This window comes from Macrobrachium nipponense, chromosome 47, assembly GCF_015104395.2.
Source record: "Macrobrachium nipponense isolate FS-2020 chromosome 47, ASM1510439v2, whole genome shotgun sequence".
Classification (NCBI taxonomy): Eukaryota; Metazoa; Arthropoda; class Malacostraca; order Decapoda; family Palaemonidae; genus Macrobrachium; species Macrobrachium nipponense.
In genome coordinates this window covers 12493565-12499564 of record NC_087222.1, presented here as the reverse complement: position 1 = coordinate 12499564, position 6000 = coordinate 12493565, and the positions used below count along the sequence as shown (strand labels likewise).

Sequence of the window (6000 nt, the reverse complement as noted above, 5' to 3'; positions counted from 1 at the left end):
GACTTGTAAATAATTAAGACAATACATCTATCTTTTATACTTTTGAGTTGTTTCAAGAACCTTGAAGAATACCAAATATGAATGGAAGTGAGAAGACAGTCCCAGTCCGCCAGTAGACACAGCCATCAGAGAGAGAGAGAGAGAGAGACGCTTGCGCCGTTCACAACTGTGAATCAAAATTACTCTCCGGCTGACCGCTTTCCTGTACATCGTAGAAAGTTGGTCAAAGCCATAATACACAGAAAAAGCAACAAATCTTTGTCTGCACTTAAATGCGTTATCAACTTCCGCAGAGTTTTGTTATTCTGCATTTTGGCAAGACTGAGTGAATGCATTGCTGGAAGGAAGGGTTGGACTCCCCACCCTACTGCCAGTAGTTAACTACCTAAAAACCTGTGTGGAAGGTATTTCCATAGGTAAAGAGCTCAGGTTTGTATGTTAGGAAAATATAAATTACTTAAATTAGTCGTTTTTTGGTTTTGTAGTCAATTGTAACCAAACCTAGAATGCTACTTATATATCTTCATTGCAGAATTATTGTACTTTCTTTTTTAAGAGGTGTATATGTAAACCTATGCAAATAAAGCTTTAGATTAGTTCTGCAATATATTTTTATTTTGTAATGTTTATGTGAAAGTAACAAATTTTAAAATTACATATTTTTAGTTTATATTAATGTGGAAGTACTCAGAAACATTAGATTTTTTCACACATGTTTTGCTCTGCATTATTCTAACATTTGCATTAAGTCTGTAAGTGCTTAGTGTACAGTCTCATTGATACTGTATTGTGTATAGAAAACATCCATGTGCTGATGGAGATCACATTTCTTTGACACAGACAGCCTGTTTTGTTATGGATGATCTCTGATAATCTGCAAAGGAACGTGTTTTCTTTAGCATCGAATTAATTTTCCTCAACAACATACTCTAGGTAAGTGATATAGAAGTGAAATAATTGAAGTTAGAGAGAACGCCCCTAAATTATATGTAGTATTTGATATAAGCTTTGTTGAATCTTTAGTCATACACGAACACATTGTTCAAAAGCCAGTCTGCATCGACTTAAATTCTTGCCAGTTTTCACCTTGTTACAGAGACACTGTTTTAAATGTCAACTTACCAAAAAGTACAAATAATCTAATTAGAAATGACACCAGAGTGAGAGTAATATTTTGATTAGTAATTTATCAAACAATGTGTGAAGCATAATATTGCTTTTCACAGATGTAGCTCACGGGTAGATGGGACCTGCCAAAGCTTAATAACTGATAGTTAAATGGGGCCAGGGGCTGTTGAAACTTAGTCTTCTGCATATGAGATCTTGCATAAACATTTATATCAAGAGAGTCCTTAATTTGTCCATGTCATAAAGTTTCTAGGTATTGGTCTTGGTGCCAGCAACTAATGAGTAGCAAATCAAAACGTTGATCAAATTCATAAGCCATAAGCTGTTGGATTGTATCACTTGCTTTCTTAATGAATTAGATGCTAGTGGAGACATTCATTTAGATTTTAGTGTTCATTTATGGTTTTTCTCCACGATATAAAAGAACCTGCTTGCTAGTCCCTCTTCTGCTTTGCCCACTTGTGCTATTTCTAGTCAGCTGCTTCTCATCTCTTGTCCACACCATCGAGATATTTTAGATCACAGTCTTTTTTTCCTTCCACTGAACAGCATGTATCTCCTTTGCTGCGTCATCCTTGAATTGATCCTGCAGAAATGAGACCTCAAGAAGGATCTTTCCCACCGTTATCCCTACATTTAGGGGTCAGTTGTCTGATGCGCCTTCTCCACTGCCTCTTATTAAAGACATCATCTTCCAAACCAAACCTCCTCCCTCCATCATCTTCTCCATATCTTCGTCCCATCTAATTCTGTGTGTCAACCTCCTTTCTTCTCCACGGCTCTCCCAAGCCTCCCTTCACTCCCTCAACCTCACATGCCTGTACTACCTCAATCGTGTCTCTCTTATCACCTCTGTCATCTTTAGTAAGCCTGCCCTTTTTTCTTATTTCATCATTTTCCAAATCTCAGCCAGTGATATTCCCAATAATTCACCTCAGCTTTCTCATCTCTGTTCTCTCAAGCTTTACTTCCTGTTTTCTTCTTAGAGCCCATGTTTCTGATCCATGCATTAACACTTGTCTTGTCACTGTGCTATAGATCTTGACTTTTAGCTTGTTTGGAACTTTCTTATCACATGCTACTCCAGCTACCTCTCTCCACTTCCCAACACAGCTTTTATCCTACTGTCCACTTCGGCCTCATTATCCTCCTCTTGGCTTAAAGTAGATCCTAAGTTTGTTCCTACAGTAATACAAACCCTCGGTTCCTTTACATAAGGAATTACTTTCAGCATTGGCTGGAAGTCAGTCATTAGAGAATAACAACAAGGTAGTTAGGCAGTAACTGCTTGTTCGCTAGTCGAGAGACCCACCCAACCAGACGTAAACATCCCACTTCAGACATGCTCTTTGCTCTCTCTGTCGTCGAGAATTGTGAGACCTTTTCTTTGTTGTATCTTTGTGATTGATTGTTTTCTTGTTTGCTTTTATCATGCAAACCCAAACTCAGATAAGCCTTGTCGCCCTCTATTCTTGCAATGCGTTTGTCATGGAGTGGGGGGCAGAAAGTGTGGTAGTTTCCATTCCAAAGTGGAAGTGGACTGTCGTGTCCTCTGCATGAAGAGCTGAGGGCATGAGTGTTCTTTAGATAATACTTATGATGCTTGTATCTATTTGGTTGGTAGAGCAGTGTGGGAGATACAAGGGGAGGAAGCCATCTCGGGGAAGTCTTCCAAGGCTTTGTCGAAATGCTACACACAAATGTCTCCATCGCTTCTTCATTCGATTCGTCGAAAATAGAAGAGGGTGGGGAGGCATGCCGACCAGTGGCTGTATTCGGGAAGCTTTCTGTTCACTCCGGAGGGGATCTTTTTACTCCAAAGGGAACAGGTGTTTCCCACCACTAACACAACTTTTGCTCCCTCAGGTGTGTCTGTCTCCATGGTCAGGGATTTTGCAACAGGCATGGTGAAGTTGATTTGCCTGGCACTCCTTACCAGGGGCTGATGGATCATTTTTATGTCAGCTCCTGTGACTCTTGGTGCAGCTGCTGGGACAATGACGACTCTGTTAATGCCTATGTATGTGTAAGGCCTAGGGTTATAATTAATGATATATTGCCAATATGTTCGTTGTGACCTATTGGAATGTGGAGAAGCAACGACCCGAGAAAAGCTGATGAATGGTTTCTGTGGGGTGGCGTGAGATAAAACTGCATAGAAAGACAAGTCAATGTACTACAGTTCATGAGCTCTTTCAAGTGCCTTTGGGAAACTGGTTGTAGCCAGTAATGTGAGGCGTTGTTGAAATGTGCATTCGTATGTGCGTGTGCGCCTCTTCTATTCTTAATGTACTGATACCCAAGTCTATGGTGGATTTGGATAGATGCGTCTTTGAGAGAAAGGCAGGATGCCGTGGAAGCTCAGCGAAAGTCTCTTTATAATATAGTGCTTGAAATATTCCGGCTGCTTGGGTGAGTCCTATAATATTTTAGCCAAAGAGTGGCTTGTTGTCTATTTGACATTTTTAAAAGGATAGCCAATCTTTAATCTCTGTTGTTAAACTTATGTGTGTACTTACGAGGTATTTCTCGTGTCTTTGAAACAGACGGTTCTGGCAAGGACTATGGGGGGACCGAGGAAGTCCCGATGGGAGAAGAGACACATGTGTGACTAAATACTTTTAGACATTTTGATAGTGGGGTAACTTGAGTTAAATTAGTCTGTGAGACCTAATTGTTTTACTGTCTTTTGTTACCAAATAAATGTATTTTTTATAATGCAACTCTCTCATTTTGATTACCTGTTAGAGTGGGAGGAGAGGAGGTGAAGAGAGAGGGAGAGAGGTACGCTTGGAGAGAGAGAGAGAGAGAGAGAGAGAGAGAGAGAGAGAGAGAGAGAGAGAGAGAGAGAGAGAAGGTCGCGAGCCGCTGGTTGCTTAGAGAGAGAGATTTGTGTGTTTGCCTGACGCTCGGAGTTACATGTTTACCAAATGAATAATGAGGATCATATCCTCATTACATATGCAGCACTGCCTCACCTTGTGTATACCCAACAAGTTACCATAGTAACACCTTCTGTGGTCGTGTCGTTTGTGCCGCATACTTCGAGGACGGAACCTTTTCTGTCTCCTCCTCCAGGCTAAGCAGTCCTCTCTCCCAACCAACTATGATAGACCCCAGACACTGTCCCACTGGATCTTCCACCCTGGAAGGACTTGAAGGTCCTTCCCCTCAGGACAGTCACTCCCGAGATTCAGAGGTCTTTTGCAGTGGTCATTGCACTGACTCGTCAACACAACGACCTAGGGGAAGATCGATGTTAGCTCCCTCTGACCGCCCTTCGCAGTTAGAGTCGTTCTGGGGTCCTAAGAAGGAACCCAGAACTTCTGTGGGGTTACCTTGGGTCCTTCCTTATCGAAGATGTTAGGCCAGGTGAACAATCTTGTCACGGGGAAGAGAGTTCACTTAGGGCCAACAGATCAGGCAAGCTGCTTCCCCCCCCCCCTCTACCTTGACAGAGGCGATTTTACTTGCCCTCGGAGAACCCTTTGCCGACCAAACAGATTAACACAGAGCTAGTACGGCTAACTCCTGGCTTGCCCCATGCTGCACGAACCAAAGGTTCTCCGACAGAAGGTGCTACAGATTCAAGTAGAATCACCTCTGTTGAGGTAGAGGAGGAGGAAGCAGCTTGTCTGATCTGTTGGCCCTAAGTAAACTCTCTTGCCCCGAGACAAGATTGTTCACCTGGCCTAACACACCTTCGTAGGCTAACGCTATGGCAGCTATCCAGGCCATCTCCTGGCTGGATCTGTGGTCCCTCACAGTATCCAAAGTCACTGCTTCTTTGGGACAAATAGCTCCCAGAAAAGACTCAGCTTTCGGGAGACTTTGTCAGTCTGGCGGTAGGGCTATTTCCTACCTGGCCCACCAGACTGCAAACCTGTGGCCCAACCTTGTTCTTAGGAGGAGGGATGCTGTCCTAAATCGTATAATCAGGTCAGTGGGCCCAGAGTCATCATTGGGTCTTAGGAATGGACCGTTGCTGGATTCCTCCTCTCTTTCCTAGGGAGATGGTGGATGCTGCAGTACACAAGCATAGAGCTGAAGACAGTGATCGTCTTGTCCACCAGGCAGTTGCCAAGACATCCAGGCCGTCTCATGCAACTGCAGCTAGGCCTCAGAGCCAGACTAGATTTTCCTCCGCCCCCAAGAAGACTCTTCCTTCTAGAGGGACCTAAGGAAAGACACAGCCTTACTCCTATGCTCTGAAAGGGAATCATCAGCCCCCATCTTAGCACCCCTTCTCTCGCCGGAAGGGAGGTAAACGAAAGAGTAAGAAGGGGAAACGTTAGGGACAGCGTTCCCCCTCAGCTGTTGCCATTGTTGGGGGGGGAGGGGGAGTTACCTGGTGAGCCATTGGGCAACATGGGAGCGCTACAGAGCCGAGACCTGGGTTGTAGATGTCCTTTGGGAGGGATATCTTCTTCCTTTTCAAGGTTGAGCCCACCCTCACTGACCATCCGGTCCAACTTCAGACATACATCTCTGGTTCTGCAAGGATCTGGAACTGAAAGAAGAAGTGCTATCAATGCTGAGTAAGATAGCTGGGGGGGGAAGTCATTCAAAGATCTGTCACCAGGGTTCTACAACCGACTTATTAGGTGGAGAAGGCTACGGGGGCGGAGACTAGTGACAGATCTCTCTCCCCTGAACTGTTTTGTTCGCCAGACTTGGTTCAAGATGGAGACAGCATCATGTTCTGTGCTCTCCCCTATCAGGGAGAATGACTTCATGCTTTCGTTGGACCTGAAGGATGCGTATTTTTAGATACCCATCCATCATTCCTCCAAGAAGTACTTTCGTTTTATCCTAGAGGGGATGGTGTTCCAATTCAGGGCACTGTTTTGGACTTTCGACCACCCCTCAGGT

The 6000-nt window shown here is 43.9% G+C and overlaps 1 protein-coding gene and 1 pseudogene across 1 annotated transcript in view; one reads left to right on the top strand and one right to left on the bottom strand.

Annotated features, from left to right (window-relative positions):
* Positions 1-6000, bottom strand: part of LOC135204715 (gastrula zinc finger protein XlCGF57.1-like) — a 215768-nt pseudogene that overhangs the window by 38418 nt on the left and 171350 nt on the right.
* LOC135204382 (uncharacterized) overlaps positions 840-6000 on the top strand; it is a 46311-nt gene continuing 41150 nt past the window's right edge. Inside the window, exon 1 of the mRNA XM_064234603.1 lies at positions 840-933. The gene's annotated coding sequence lies outside the window, so the exon portion shown is untranslated. The remainder of the gene's footprint in view (positions 934-6000) is intronic.